The sequence below is a fragment of the Dendrobates tinctorius genome, unplaced genomic scaffold (assembly GCF_039654945.1).
Source record: "Dendrobates tinctorius isolate UK_male_01 unplaced genomic scaffold, ASM3965494v1 ptg000030l, whole genome shotgun sequence".
NCBI classification, from domain to species: domain Eukaryota; kingdom Metazoa; phylum Chordata; class Amphibia; order Anura; family Dendrobatidae; genus Dendrobates; species Dendrobates tinctorius.
Genome location: NW_027361698.1, coordinates 16974677 through 16991482, shown reverse-complemented (window position 1 = coordinate 16991482; position 16806 = coordinate 16974677). Strand labels below are relative to the sequence as shown.

The 16806-nt window shown below is 42.2% G+C and overlaps 1 pseudogene; it reads left to right on the top strand.

Moving 5' to 3' along the window:
• The first annotated feature begins 372 nt into the window (after positions 1 to 372).
• Positions 373 to 7303, top strand: LOC141086259 (microphthalmia-associated transcription factor pseudogene; annotated as a pseudogene).
• Positions 7304 to 16806: the final 9503 nt, after the last annotated feature.

Below are 16806 nucleotides of genomic sequence, written 5' to 3'. Positions count from 1 at the left end.
TTCGCAGACAAAATTGTTGGCATCTTTCCAAAAATGTGGGTAAGCAAATTTGTTTCAACCATGTGATGCTCATTCAAACTCACCTGGAACTCTTCTTGGAAATATAAAAATCATATCTGAAACCAAATAAATAGGGGAGAAGTTGACACAGATTTTACATTGGCACTGTCGCCAATCTCCCAGGACATGGACGGCAGAGAAAAGTTGATGAAAGATTGCAATGCAGGATAGTCTGGATGGTGGATACGCAGCCCTAATCAAGTTATAAAGAAATTCAAGTGGTCATGCTGGCTCATCACTGGGTTCTTCACTGCAGACCAAACTATACATTGACATTTTAATTAAATGAAATACTAAAGAAGGAGACCAAGGATGACCCCACTGCTGAAACAGAGACATAGAAAAGCTAAACTGCAGTTTGCCAAAAATGTGCACATGTAAGACAAAATCCTTCTAGGAAAGTATCTTGTGAACAGATGAGACCAAGATACAGCTTTTTTGTTAAAGCACATCACTCTACTGTTTATCAAAAATGGAATGCGGCCTACAAAGAAAAGAACACAGTATCTACAGTCATATAGGGTGGAAGTACAAAGATGTTTTGGGGTTGTTTTACTGCCCCTGGCACTGGGTGCCTTGACTGTGTGCAAGGCATCATGAAATATGAAGATTACAAAAGAATTTTGGATTACAATGTAGTGCCAAGTGTCAGAAAGCTGGGTTGGTGTTCTAGGTCATGGGTCTTCCAGCAGGACAATGATCCCAAACATATTTCAAGAAGCACCCAGAAATTGATGGAAACAAAGCACTGGAGAGTTCTGAAGTGACCAGCAATAAGTCTGTATGTAAATCCCATTGAACACATGTGGAGAGATCTTAAAATTGTTCTTAAGAGATGGCACCCTTCAAATATGAGAACTTTGGAATAGTTTGCAAAAGAACAGTGGTACAAAATTCTAGTTGAGAGGTGTAAGAAGCTTGTTGATAGTTATATGAAGTAATTGATTGCAGTTATTTATTCCAAAGGGAGTGCAACTAAATATTAATTTGAGGGTGCCAACAACTTTTTCTGGCCCATTATTGAGGTATTGTGTGAAATTACGTGCAATTTGCCTATTTTTCTCTGTTTTTTTGTGTTGTTCTAACACACAAAGGAAATAAATATGTGTATAGCAAAACAAGTGTGAAATAATTTTCTGGGAGAAATACTTCATTGTCTGGAACAATTTCAAGAGTGCCAACACTTTAGGCCATGACTGTATGGTATAACCAAGTTGATCATCTCATACCCTGTCGTAGAGTCTATATACCGTATTTTTCGGGCGGTAAGATACACCAAACCATAAGACGCACCCCAAATTTTCAGAAGGAAAATAGGGAAAAAAATTATGTGTCAAATGAGGGTCCGTCTTACAGTCCGAATTCAGCTTACCGGGAAGAGATCGGCACAGGTGGAGGAGTGGTCACAAGGGTCGTTTGGTGATTCAGGCTGGTGCGGTGGCCTCCAGGAAATCCCATCCCAAGCTGGTGTGGTGGCGGCGGCTCTCTGCTGGGGCAGGGGATCTGTGCTGGGGCTCTGTGCTGGGGCAGGGGGGCTGTGCTGGGCCAGGGAGGCTGTTCTGGGGCAGGGGGGCTGTGCTCCGGTGCAGGTGCAGTGGCTCTCTGTGCTCCATTGGGTTCTCCAACGGCATTTCGTCAAAACTTGGAGGCCCCCGCACATCCATTGCTGCCACGTTGCGGTGACCTCCGGGAACATGGCCTCCGGGGACATGGCTGCCGGGAAGATGGCTACCAGTCTGGGGGCGGCGCATGCTCAGATTCAGATCTCGTCCCGAGATCTCGGGACAAGATCTCGGGAGACGAGATCTCGGGAGATGAGATCTCGGGACAAGATCTCATTGCTGAGATTTGAATCATAGAATCATAGAATCGTAGAGTTGGAAGGGACCTCCTGGGCCATCTGGTCCAACCCCCTGCTCAAAGCAGGATTCGCTAAATCATCCCAGTCAGTTGTTTGTCCAGCCTCTGTTTGAAGACTTCCATTGAAGGAGAACTCACTACTTCTCGTGGCAGCCTGTTCCACTCATTGATCACTCTAACTGTCAAAAAGTTTTTTCTAATATCTAATCTGTGTCTCCTCCCATTCAGTTTCATCCCATTGCTTCTAGTCTTTCCTTGTGCAAATGAGAATAAAGTTGATCCTTCTACAATGTGACAGCCCTTTAGATATTTGTAGACAGCTATTAAGTCTCCTCTCAGTCTTCTCTTTTGCAAACTAAACATTCCCAAATCCTGCAACCTTTCCTCATAAGACAGGGTTTGCAGACCGGTCACCATTCTGGTCGCTCTTTTCTGAACTTGCTCCAGTTTGTTGATGTCTTTTTTAAAATGTGGTGTCCAAAACTGGACACAATATTCCAGATGAGGTCTGACCAAAGAGGAGTAGAGGGAAATAATGACTTCACGTGTTAGTTACAAACCCATGCTGACTCTGTTTAATTACTTCATTCTTATCCAGGTATTGACATACATGTTTTTTAATAATTTGTTCAAAGATCTTTCCTGGTATAGAAGTCAGACTCACCGGCCTATAGTTGCCTGGGTCCACCTTCTTCCCCTTTTTGAAGATAGGAACAACATTTGCTCTTCTCCAGTCTTCTGGGACTTCTCCTGTTCTCCAAGAATTTTCAAAGATTATGGAGAGGGGTTCAAAAATTTCTTCTGCTATCTCCTTCAGTACTCTGGGGTGTAATTCATCTGGACCTGGAGACTTGAATTCATTTAGGTTAGCTAAGTGTTTCCTCACTATCTTTCTGTTTATAGATCCTGGATTCTTCTATTCCCTTAATAGGACAGTGAAGAACAGTTGGTGTTACATTTCCTTTCTGATAGAAAACAGATGCAAAATATGAATTTAAAAGTTCGGCCTTCTCAACATCCTGTCTTACCATTTCATCATTTTCATCCTGTAAAAATCCTATAGCATCTTTGACTTTTCTTTTACTTTTGACATATCCCCAAAATCCTTTATTATTGCTTTTGACATCTCTTGCAAGCCTCAATTCATTGTCAGCTTTACTAATCTGAATTGTGCCCTGCAGGTTCTGCAGACAGCATTATATTCTTCTTTAGATATGCCTCCCTCTTTTCATTTTATAAACATTTTTTTCTTCCTTTTTAGCATGTGCTTAAGTTCTGTGTTCATCCATCCTGGCTTCCTTAAATGCTTCCTATTCTTCCCTCTTTTTGGAATTGATAACAATTGTGCTTTGAGAATTTCATTTTTCAAGATTTCCCATCCTTCCTGGACATTTTTGTCTTTAAGGATATCCAGCCATTGGATCCCTCCAATTCTCTTTCTGAATCCCTTAAAATCTGCCTTTCTGAAATCTAACCTTGACGTCTGAGTCTTCACAGGTCTTCCTCCTCTAGTTATCCAAAATTCTAAAATAGCATGGTCGCTACTTCCTAGGGTCCCAGCCACTTTTACCTCCTCAACCATTTCCTCCCTGTTTATAAGGATTAGATCCAAGGTAGCAGTTCCCCTTGTTTTCTCCCCTACCTTTTGGAAGATAAAGTTGTCAGCAAGAGAGGATAAGAATTTCCTTGACCTGTTAGTTTTGCCTGAGAGAGATTCCCAGCAAATGTCTGGATAGTTGAAATCTCCCATGACAACTATGTCATATTTTTTGGAGAGCTTAGCCATTTGATGCATTAAGAGTTCATCCATATCTTCAGCTTGCACAGGCGGCCTGTAGTAAGTGCCTACAATGGTGTCCTTTCCATTGTTCTGTCCTTGTATTCTTACCCAAACAGTTTCCACAGAACTCCCAGTCTCTGAAGCTTCAATCTCTGTGCAGATATACGCGTTTCTAACATACAATGCGACACCTCCTCCTCGTTTATCAAGTCTGTTTCTTGCAAATAAGTTGTATCCTTCTATTCTTGTATTCCAATCATGTGTATTGTCCCACCAAGTTTCAGTGATTCCAATGACATCATATTTCTTTTCCTGTGTTAGTAGTTCCAGTTCTCCTTGTTTGTTGCCCATGCTTTGTGCATTAGTATAGAAACATTTTAGTTTGTGATTGGTTTCTCTTTCTCCAATATTTTATTAATTAGATTCTTTTGTCTTTGTTCTTCCTTTCCACTTCTAATAGGAGAATTCTCAATAGCATTTGTCAGGTGTATGGCTTTTTCTGGTCTTTTGCTTCCCTTCCCATGTTGTTCTAGTTTAAAGCACTCCTTACAAGTGTAGCAAGGTGACTTCCAAATACCTGTTTTCGTAAAGGTAATTCACTCCGTGATCCAGAAATCCAAATCGTTGCTGACGGCACCTTCGATGTAGCCAGTTGTTCACCTGCAGAATCTTATTCCACCTCCTTGTTCCATGGCCATCCACTGGGAAGAGAAGACCACCTGCGCTCCCAGTTCTTTCACTTTCTTGCCTAAGTCTTCAAAGTCTCTGCAGATGGTTTCCAGGTCGTTTCTTGCGGTGTCATTTGTCCCCACATGTAGTAGCAGGAATGGGTAGTCATCTGTAGGTCTGAAGAGTCCTGATATCCTGTCAGACACATCTTTAATTTTTGCACCTGGAAGACAGCACATTTCTCTTGAAGTTATATCCGGTCTGCAGATAGCGGCCTCTGTTCCTCTCAACAGGGAATCCCCCATGACCATCACTCTCCGTTTCTTCTTCACAACATTTTTCTTTCTCCATCCAGGAGGACTCTGAAGGCGTACAAGGTTGCTGTTTGTGGGCAAAGTCTTATCCTGATGTATTTCTTCATCGTTTTCCTGCGTGAGAGCCTGGTACTGGTTCCTGAGAAGTATGGGTGCTGACTGCCTCCCGATCCTCCTGCTTCTCTGGGTCACATGTCTCCATTCCTCTGTTTCTTCAGGTGCACTTCGAATTTCTTCTCTTTCTGTAACATGAAGAGATAATTCTGCTCTGTCTAAGAACTCTTCACCTTCCTTAATGATCTTCAACGTAGCTAACCTCTCTTCGAGACTTTGCAACTTTTCCTACAACAGGGACACAAGCTTGCATTTGTGGCATGTGAAGTTTGGCTTTTCCACTGATAAGTCTGTGAACATGTAGCAAGAAATGCAGCTCACCAAATGGCTCCTGGCCTCTTCCATATTGAGATTTCTTAAAAACAATGAAAGATGAGCCAAACTTCCGATTTCCTCTTTTCAGCTGCAACGGCCAAAACCCAGTGATCATTAAGCTCACGGAGACTCTTCACTTATCCCAGAAGGCACTGGGAATATGCAAATGATCTCCTCAAGACTCTTCCCCTGGTTTTCCGATTTCCTCTTTTCAGCTGCAACGGCCAAAACCCAGTGATCGTTGAGCTCGCGGAGACTCTTTACTTATCCCAGAAGGCACTGGGAATATGCAAATGATCTCAAGACTCTTCCCCTGGCAATTATGAAGGAGCGTCAGTAGAAGGACAACCACAACCTGATCGAACGTCGAAGAAGATTTAACATCAATGATAGAATCAAAGAACTCGGGACGCTCATCCCGAAATCCAGTGATCCGGAGCTGCGCTGGAATAAAGGTACCATCCTGAAGGCCTCCGTAGAATACATCCGCAAGCTGCAGAAAGACCAGCAGAGAGTGCGTGATCTGGAGGGCAGGCAGCGTAAGCTGGAGCACATGAACCAGAGCCTGCTGATGCGTATACAGGAACTGGAGATGCAGGCCCAGATACACGGGATTACAGCTGTTCCACCCTCCACCATGTCAGCAGACCTTCGTAAGGTAGAGCCCATGTCCGAGGTGATGTCAAGATACGGTGCCCAGCCTACGCAGCCTGTGGACCCCTCCACCCTGGACCTCGGCACCCTTCACTTCTCAGGCCAGCTAAGTGATTTAGTTGACGGAAACCTGAATTTTCATCTGAGCTTGACGAGTGATTCGGCCATTGCAGACATTCTTATGGATGATATGTTGTCACCATTCGGAGGAGCAGATCGCCTTCTGTCTTCAGTCTCTCCAGGAGCGTCTAAGACCAGCAGCCGTCAGAGCAGCTTTAGCATGGAGGACGACTCTTGATCAGTCCTCAGATATAGGACTTCTCTAGTGCTTTACTCTAAGATCACCAGTCTCTACCCCTCCCGTCAGACTGACAGCCGTCACCCAGGTGGAACCCAGTTCCAAAAAAGTCACTCCTGAGTGCCTGATGTCTCCTAATCCGCCAGCACCACCCTGACGGCGGCCATGCTTCATTTCAGAAAATGCTTCTTCCTGCTTTGTAGAGGCGACAGTTCTTAAATCTACCCTAGAGATGAGAGCCAGTTTGTCACCCTGTTCCCCAAAATAACACATCAGCACAATGTATAGTGTGTAGAGACGGATGGTGAAGGTGAGTCATGGGTCCAGTAATGAATGGAGGTTTGGCGTGTCTGCTGATAGAGGGCATGAAGTGATGGAAGGAACACATGGCACATTGCAAAAGAGGGTGCCTGCCTGTGGGCAGAAGACTAGCGTACATGGTGGTGTGCAAGATGGCATGATAGGGTACAGAAAGGAAGGCAACTGGGTGAGAAGCAAGTGTGCAATGCCCAGGCTAAGGCCGGATGAAGAACCCATAGGGCATTATATAGCAGGTGGTACCAAAAAGTGGGGATGATGGTGCCGAGTAATAAGCAGTCATATGACCCTTGTCCCGCATATGTAGAGGATAGACACTACAACCCCCTCCCCCATACTAGCAAGACCCTCCCAATGGCCGCCTGGTAACCGGACGTTTTACACACTGGTACCTAGGACATCAGGGAATCTCTGCCATTTTAGCTGGAGGTCTTGTAGGGTGTTTTCATATAAAAGCATTAATCTGGATTAACGGCAATATGGGGTACAGCAATGGGTGGCACGTAGTCACTGTCATTTACTCTGACAACTCTATGGTCTTAAAGTCTTCATAGACAGGAGATAAGTGTTGTCAAACAGACATTTCATTACTCAGATCCTTATATAGCTCATGTGCAGGGTCCATTACTGAACCCCTGCCGTAATGAAGGAGGGACAAGCACATTATGGGGTGCGTGGTGTGATGGCAGCATTAATGTGTGGTTCCGGGTGAGTGAGAGAGTGCGCGGCGTGAAAGAGTGTCGGCAGTGTGCCCGTGGTTGGCGCGTGTCTTTGGGGGGGTGCAGATAATGGGCAGTGAGTGTATTGCGGGTGCAGGTCTCGCCCTATTTCCTCGCTGAGAACGTGTTTCTGTATAGAGAATAACCTTATGTGTTTTATATACTACAAACTACTAGATGTTACTATATGCTTTAAATAAGACATATTTATTAATGACCTTATTGGGGGCATAGAGAGTAGAATTTCAATATTTGCAGATGACACTAAACTCTGCAGGGTAATCAATACAGAGGAGGACAATTTAATATTACAGGAAGAGTTATGTAAACTAGAAGCTTGGGCTAATAAATGGTAAATGAGCTTTAATGGGGATAAATGTAAGGTCATGCACTTGGGCAGAAGAAATAAGATGTATAATTATGGGCTTAATTGTAAAACAATGGGCAAAACTGTCACTGAAAAAGACCTGGGTGTATGGGTGAATGACAAACTCACACTTAGTGGCCAGTGTCAGGCAGCTGCTGCAAAGGCAAGTAAAATAATGAGATGCATTAAAAGAGGCATAGATGCTCATGAGGAGAACATAATTTTACCTCTATACAAGTCACTAGTGCGACCACACTTAGAATACTGTGTACAATTCTGGCCTCCAGTGTATAAGAAAGACGTAAATGAACTAGAGCAGGTGCAGAGAAGAGCGACCTAGTTTCTTAGCGCAAGGGGGGTCTGGAATACCTAGACAGTTTATTACACTTGGGGTTATTTAGTTTGGAAAAACGAAGGCTTAAAGGTGATCATATTACAATGTATAAATATATGAGGGGACAGTGCAAAGACCTTTCTAATGATCTTTTTACTTTTGACCTGTGAAGGGGCCAAGGGGGCATCCTCTACATCTGGAGGAAAGAAGGTTTGATCATAATCACAGACTCAGATTCTTTACTGTAAGAGCTTGAAAAATATAATATTACAGGTTATATACACTAGTTTCCTAGATATTGCGTTGATCCAGGGAGCTAGTCTGATTGCCGTATGTGGAGTCGGGAAGGAATTTTTTCCCCCAATGTGGAGCTTAGTGTTTGCCGCATGAGTTTTTTTTGCCTTCCTCTGGATCAACATGTTAGGCTAAGGGTTGAACTAGATGAACTTAAAGTCTCCCTTCAACCTTAAATACTATGTTACTATGAAGTTATGATGGTTAAAAGTTGACCAGCGATTCCTCATTTTTACAACAAAATTTTCAAAACCATTCTTATTAGGGACCACATCACATTTGAAGTCAATTTGAGGGGTGTACATGACAGAAAATATCCAAAAGTGACACCATACTAAAAACTGCATCTCTCAAGGTGCTCTAAACCACATTCAAAAAGTTAACTAACCTTTTTACGTGCTTCACAGAAACTGAAGCAATGTGGAAGGAAAAAATGAACATTTAACTTTCTTTACAAACATTTTACTTCAGAACCAGTTTTTTTTTATTTTCACAAATGTAAAAAGAGAAAATGAACCACATAAATTTCTCCTGAATATGCCGATACCCCATATGTGAGAGTAAACCACTGTTTGGGCGCACGACAGAGCTCAGAAGGGAGGGAGCATTGTTAGACTTGCAGAATTGGCTGGAATTGATATCGGACGCCATGTCGCCCCTGATGTGCCTAAACAGTAGAAACACCTCACAAGTGACACTATTTTGGAAACTGGAACCCCTAAGGAACTTTTTTAGATGTGTGGTGAGCACTTTGAACCCCCAAGTGCTTCACAGAAGTTTATAACGCAGAGCCGTGAAAGTAAAAAACTATATTTTTTCCACAAAAATTATCTTTTTGTCCCAAAAAACAGGGTAACAGGAGAAATTAGACTGCCAAACATTGTTGTGCAATTTGGTCTGAATACGCCGATGCCCCATATGTGGGAGTAAACCACTGTTTGGGCGCAAGGCAAAGCTCGGAAGGGAAAGAGCGTCATTTTACTTTTTGAATGCAGAATTGGCTGGAATTGCGATCGGACACCATGTCGCGTTTGGAGACCCCCTAATGTTCCTAAACAGTGGAAACCACCCACAAGTAACCCCATTTTGGAAACTATACCACGCAAGGAACTTACCTAGATGTGTGGTGAGCACTTTGAAACCCCAATTGTTTCACTAAAGTTTATAATGTACAGTAGAGCAATGAAAATAAAAAATCTCTTTGTTTCCACAAAAATGATTTTTAACCTGCAATTTTTTATTTTCCCAAGGTTATCTGGAGAAATTGTACCCCAAAAGTTGTTGTGCAATTTGTCCTGAGTACGTTGATACCCCATATAGGGAACCACTGGGTGCATGGCAGAGCTCGGAAGGGAAGACTCACCGTTTTGGAATGCAGACTTTGATGGAATGGTATGCGGGCGTCATGTTGCATTTGCAGAGCCCCTGATGTGTTAAACAGTAGAAATTCCCCACAAGTGACCCCATTTTGGAAACTATATCCCCAAAGGATCTTATCTAGATGTGTTGTGAGAACTTTGAACACCCAGGTGTTTCACTAAAGTTCATAAGCTGTGAAAATAAAAAATCATATTTTTTCCACAAATAATGATTTTTTAGCCCCCATTTTTTATTTTTACAAGGGTAACAGGAGAGATTGGACCCCAAAAGTTGTTGTCCAATTTATTCTGAGTACAATAATGCCCAAAATGTGGGGGTAAACCACTATTTGGGTGCATGGCAGAGCTTGGAAGGGAAGGAGCACCTTTTGCCTTTTTCAACACAGAATTGGCTGGATTTGAGATCGGACACCATGTCACGTTTGCAGAGCCCTTGATGTGCCTAAACAGTTGAAACCCCAATTCTAACTCCAACTCTAACCCCAACACACCCCTAACCCTAATACCAACCCTAACCATAACCCTAACCACAACCCTAACCCCAACACACCCCTAACCCTAATCCCAACCCTAACCATAACCCTAACCACAAACCTAACCCTAACACACCCCTACTCCGAATCCCAACCCTAACCCCAATCCCAACCGTAGCCATAATACAAACCCTAACCCCAACTCTAGCCCCAACCCTAACCCTAACTTTAGCCCAACCCTAAGCCTATCTTTCACCCCAACCCTAACCCTAATTTTAGCCCCAACCCTAACCCAAACTTTAACCCCAACCCTAACCCTAACTTTAGCCCCATCTCTAACTCTAAACTTAGCCCAACTCTAACCCTAACGGGAAAATGGAAATAAATGCATTCCTTTTGTTTTATTTTTCCCTAAATAAGGGGATGATAAAGGAGGGGTTTGATTTACTATTTTTTTATTTTGATCCCTGTGATAGGGTCAATCCCAGTTATCAAAATGAACCACTAGGAAAAATCTTCTATTGTTGCCGTGTGTCGGCCGGCAGATATCGGCAGGTGCACTGCACATGCACCCGCCATTTTCTTACCGGAAGAAGACGCAGGCGGCATTGGGGGAAACGGGAGGACCCAGGAACACCGGGAGGTACCGGGTGGGATCGGGAACCCTATTTCTCTCTCCTCTGATGTGTGATCATATCAGAGGAGAGCAAAATTAAATGGCAAATCAGACTTTTCTTGCGTTCGCCGTTATAATGTTAATAAAGGTGATCGCAACCCACGGGTTGGTAAAAACCAACCTGAATCATGTTCTCTGGGGTCTCAGCTACCCCTGGCAGTTGAGACCCCGGAGAAATTCCAACCCTGGGGGGCGCTATACACTTTTTCCTCAGGGCCATTAATATTCTATGATTCTATGAAACGGCACTGTGGTTTAAGTTCCCTTAGGGTATGTGCACACGGTGCGGATTCTGCTGTGGTTCCGCAGCATTTCTGCACCAGCGGGTCCGCAGCAGATTCTGCTGCATTGTACAGTACCTTTATTTCCTATGGAAATAAAAAAAAGCTGTGCACATGCTGCGTTTTTTTCCGCCCGGTTTTGCTGCGGTTTACAAACCGCAGCATGTCAATTGTTTGGTGCAGAAACGCTGCAGTATTACACCTCATCCATTATGAGGTGTAAAACCACAGGGCAAAACCGCAGGCAAAACCGTAGATAAACTGCAGGACTTTTGTCCTGCGGATTTACCTGTGGTTTTCTCTACAAAATCCGCACACCCAAAAAACTACGTGTGCACATAGCCTTACCTGCCACCGTTAAAAGGCATATTGGGGTTAAAGAGTATAATAGTAAATATTTATATATTTGCATTGATGTATATAATAAACATGTTATACCAAAATTATTTCTCGAAAAATGTTCTTTCATTGGGTTTAACTGTTAGACACATTGATGTTCATGTTAGCTAAAACTATGGGAAAGGTTCATTAATGGGGTTGTCTCATGAACAAAATACTTTTATTTCAATTAAAAGATCTTGTAATAAAACTAGTTTCCATAACTAGATGTGTTAAAAAATGTTCCTGTGCTGAGATAATCTTATAAATGTGCCCCTGCTATATACTGTGTAAAAGCTGTGTCTGACTGTACAGGGACATGGTCTGATCACACCACATCTCATGGGCAGAGCTGGAAGCAAGAGTATACAGACATTACAGTATGAGATCACAGCTGCTTCTTTTTGTGAGGTCAAACATTTACCTCACGGAAAAATGTTTTACCTCACAAAAAGAACCAACTGTGTTACCCTACTGTCCTGTCTGTATACTCTCTTTTGCATCCTGCCCTGTCCAGGATCTGTGCTATGTGCTGATCATGCTCCTGCACTGTGAGATACATCCATTACATAGTACTTACAGCTGTGCTCAAAAATGTACATACTCCGGCAGAATTTTTGCTTTCTTGGCCTTTTTTTAAAGAATATGAATGATAACACCAAAACTTTTTCCCTGCTCATGGTTAGGGTGAAGCCATTTATTATCAAACTACTGTGTTTTCTCTTTTTAAATCATAATGACAGCCCAAAACATCCAAATGACCCTGATCAAAAGTTCACTAAATTAATTGAAAAGCCTAATAATGAGTGTGTTGAATTTTCTTAGGGTTGTGCCCCTCACCAATAAAGCTACTCCAGTCGAATATTAGATTAGCAGTTCTGGCCAGCACTTTTCCACAAATTTGACAGGCAGGTGGAACCACACCTTGTCCTGCCCTAACTCCGTTATTGCTCTGCCCATTATAAAGGAGCTATTTCAAAATAGAGTGAAAACACCAAAAGTCACAATATTTTCCTGAACATATTTAAGAAAAAACTGTGCAACTTTTCAAAGTGTTTTGCGTCTGTTTTCTGGTGAATATACTTTGATGAATTGCCCCTTATATGTGCATATATACTATATACACCACATGTACAGAATTAGGATAAAAAAACTCTAATTACTGCTAAGAGTATTAGATTATTTAGTGTTAGTTTATTTATAAATATAAAAAGATTTAAATAAACTGGAGAAGTGGGCAGCAACTAACAGAATGGTTTTTAACAGGGAAAAATGCAAAGTACTACATCTGGGCAATAAAAATGAAAAAGCATATACAGAATGGGAGGAACAGGGCTAAGCAACAGCACATGTGAAAAAGACTTGGGTATACTAATAGATCACCGACTGAATATGAGTCAACAGTGTGATGCAGCAGCAAAAAAGGCAAATGCAATTCTAGGATGTATTAACAGAAGCATACAGTCTAGATCACGTGAAGTCATTATTGCCCTCTACTCCTCTTTGGTCAGACCTCATCTGGAATATTGTGTCCAGTTATGGGCACCACATTTTAAAAAAGACATCATCAAACTGGAGCAAGTTCAGAAAAGAGCGACCAGAATGGTGACCGGTCTGCAAACCCTGTCTTATGAGGAAAGGTTGCAGGATTTGGGAATGTTTAGTTTGCAAAAGAGAAGACTGAGAGGAGACTTAATAGCTGTCTGCAAATATCTAAAGGGCTGTCACATTGTAGAAGGATCATCTTTATTCTCATTTGCACAAGGAAAGACTAGAAGCAATGGGATGAAACTGAATGGGAGGAGACACAGATTAGATATTAGAAAAAACTTTTTGACAGTTAGAGTGATCAATGAGTGGAACAGGCTGCTACGAGAAGTGTTGAGTTCTCCTTCAATGGAAGTCTTCAAACAGAGGCTGGACAGACATCTGTCTGGGATGATTTAGCAAATCCTGCTTTGAGCAGGGGGTTGTACCAGATGGCCCAGGAGGTCCTTCCAACTCTACGATTCTATGATTCTATGATTCTATTCAATTTTACATAACTGAAACATTTTAGCCATTGATTAAATACTTGTGTCAGCAGTGATTGCTATCTAGATTGTGTTTCCTTGATGCCTTGAGTTTATCACAATGCTGTTGTTGTTAGAAGGACCCTAGCTGAATCTCATTTTATACAAGGGATCTATTGATGTACAGTATGTATAGCACATTCTTTTTTAGGATTATTCATTGCTTGATTAATTAGAAGCTACTGTATTCCATAACTAGCTTCAGAATCCATTGTACAGTACTGCTTGTTACTTTTTTTAGATTGTTTCCAAAGTCAAAGGAATCAATTTCAACATTGCATAACATTATAGTATAGAGAATTTCAATTATTTTGTGTTTTTGTTTTCTTTTTTAATATTTTGACTTTGTCTATATTCCACTGTTTCCTAAGAGAGAAAAAGTGTGAAATCCTTACAATGTAGATACTTCCTTCTTTGATGTCAAAACTAAATGACATTGTCTACCGTACCTAGGGTAGTTTGAATTAGGGGCTATACATTATACTATATTCAATGCATAAATTATAACTTATTCATATATTCTAAAACTAATTATTTATTTACACTGTTGGATCGCAAGAAATGTAATAATTCCATTTGTAATTTTTTTTTCAAAATGCTCATGTGTCTAAATATTCCTGTTAATTGCAATTTGTGATGCGTCCTGCTGTTGTTTTGATTTACTTTCAGATTGTCCACCTAGGGTTTGGTTCACACCTTCTCCAGAGTCTCTGTTAGCAGTCTTTATCTCAAGTTCCATCATTTTTGCCGAATTGCATCCAGGGCAGAGAAACATCTGCATGCACTCTTTTTGACCCAGTTTTATGCTCATGGCTTGTTTCATCTTTAGGACCAAATTTCACATCGCTCCCTACGGTTACCAACCTTTGTTTTTCTCCATGTTGGGTTTTATAGTGTCCTGCCATTCAACATCACCCAAGGCATTTTAAAGTCCACTTGGACAAAGCCTTGTGTGTGAGTATTGAGACTGTAATGTGTTCAGTTGATATTCATTTGGAGATTGCCACCATCCAGATTCTATTGTTGCCGTCATCTCCTCAAACTCGAATAATTTCTACTATTTGGATCTGCTGCCTCAGTGACTTGCACTCATCATTTGCTGTAAGCATCACTCAATATTATCAGTCTGTTTATATTATCTTGCAATCTGCTCTGGATTCTATAAGTTGCATCTGCTGCTCCTGTAATCCTGCTTGTTAACAGGTTGTTTTTCCCTGCAAGCTGTTATTAGAGACTGTCCACATTCCGCTGCAATCTACTGTGGATTCTGTTTCCCATATCTGAGTCCTGCTTAAGATCTGTTTTCTTCTTAATCTGACATTAATTGTTCTGAGGCTTCCAGTGTGCTCAGCTTTGATTATTTTTCTGCCGTCCACCATAGCCTGTTGTTTGGGTCCTTACTGTCCCACCTGCCTTCCAACCTCCTATGTCAATGCCCTGAGTCCATAGTTCCCCCTGACCCATGGCTTTGTGAATGTACCTCACTGACCACCGATACGCATTAAAACCGCAGCCATTAAGGGGTCTTAATTGTGCAATTGTGCCTGCTAAATTAACTGTTTATTTGCTACGTTACCTTTGTGCCCAGAAGAGACTGCTTTGGTGTTAAATCCCTTGAAGTTTTACGAAAGCAAATAAACTTCACCTGTTTGGACCAAACTATTGTGTGTGTGTGAATGCTACCTAATGCCTGCCAGAAAGCGTGAATCCCTACAATGGCCTTAAAGCATATAGGAAAAGATTAAATACCGAATTTGCGTCATAAATCATGACATTTTTTCAGAAAATACCCTGACATAAGCTAAGATTGATTTGCATTTTGCAAAAACAATTTTCACTATAGAAGCAGAGCCTACCATGCAGATTGCGTTATTGAGCAAATAATTGCTGAATCACAGCAAATAGTAAATGCTGATTAGTTCACAAAAAATCCCTTAAGCGTTAACAACATGAATTTCAATGTTCGTGGGAAAAAAAAAACAAAAAAAATGTTTTGCCTTTGGTAGCACATTCAAATGAGTCACACGATAGAACATCGCTTTTCTTCTATCTTACTGAGTATTCAGATTTTCAACACATTTACTAATAAGCCATGACAGCAAATTGATATTGAACTTGAAAAGCCATTATGACTGTCTGAAATCAGCCCTGAAGAAAATTAATAGTTAAATTACTAATTCAGATCTTAACAGTTATTCCATAAAATTCAGGTCAAGGGTCTAATCTTCTGGATAACACAACTTTAACTGATTGAGGAACCACAGCTCCTCCGCTACAGTGTGACAGACTATGTAAAGTTGCAGAACAGGTTTGTCGAGCCGGGATTTTGGAGCACTGGAAACATATTGTGTGGAATGATAAACTATGCTCCTCTATCTGGTAGTCTAATTAACAAGTCTGGGTTTGGTGAATGCTAGGAAAATGTTACCTATCTGGCCGCATTGTGACAACTGTATAGATTTAGTGGACGAGAGATAATCTTATTAAGGTTGTTCTTCAGAAGTTAGCCTTCACCACTTAGATCCACTAAAGGGAAGCCTCAATGTTTTAACATATGAAGACTAGTGTTGAGCATTCCGATACCGCAAGTATCGGGTATCGGCCGATACTTGCTGTATCGGAATTCCGATACCGACTTCCGATATTTTTTCAATATCGGAATTCGGCATCGGAATCGGAAGTTCAGTTGATTGACAGCCTGACGTCATCATGATGCGCGGTGTGTGCGCATCATGATGCGCCGTCATTTCGGGCCTTCCGGGGGTCTCTGCCGGCCTGCCGGGGGGCTGTGCCGGCCTGCCGGGGGGCTGTGTGGACTGCCCGGGGTCTGTACCGGCCTGCCGGGGGGCTGTGCCGGCCTGCCGGTGGTCTGTGCACCCTGTGGGGGTCTGTACCGGCCTGCCGGGGGGCTGTGCCGGCCTGCCGGTGGTCTGTGCACCCTGTGGGGGTCTGTACCGGCCTGCCGGGGGGCTGTGCCGGCCTGCCGGTGGTCTGTGCACCCTGTGGGGGTCTGTACCGGCCTGCCGGGGGGCTGTGCCGGCCTGCCGGGGGGCTGTGCTGATGTCTGGGGGTCTGTGCAAGCATCGTCCGATGGGACTACAAGTCCCATCTGGCGATGCCTGCTACCATGACAGTGATTGACACATTAGCCAATGATGGGACAGTAGTAGTCCCATCATCCGGCTAATGTGTTAAATGTTAAAAAAAAAAATACTACATACATACTACATGCTACATACATACTACATGCTACATACATACTACATATATACTACATACATACTACATACATGCTACATACATGCTACATACATGCTGCATGCTACATACATACTACATACATACTACATACATACTACATGCATGCTACATGCATGCTACATACATACATGCATGCTACATACATACTACATGCATGCTACATACATACTACATGCATGCTACATACATA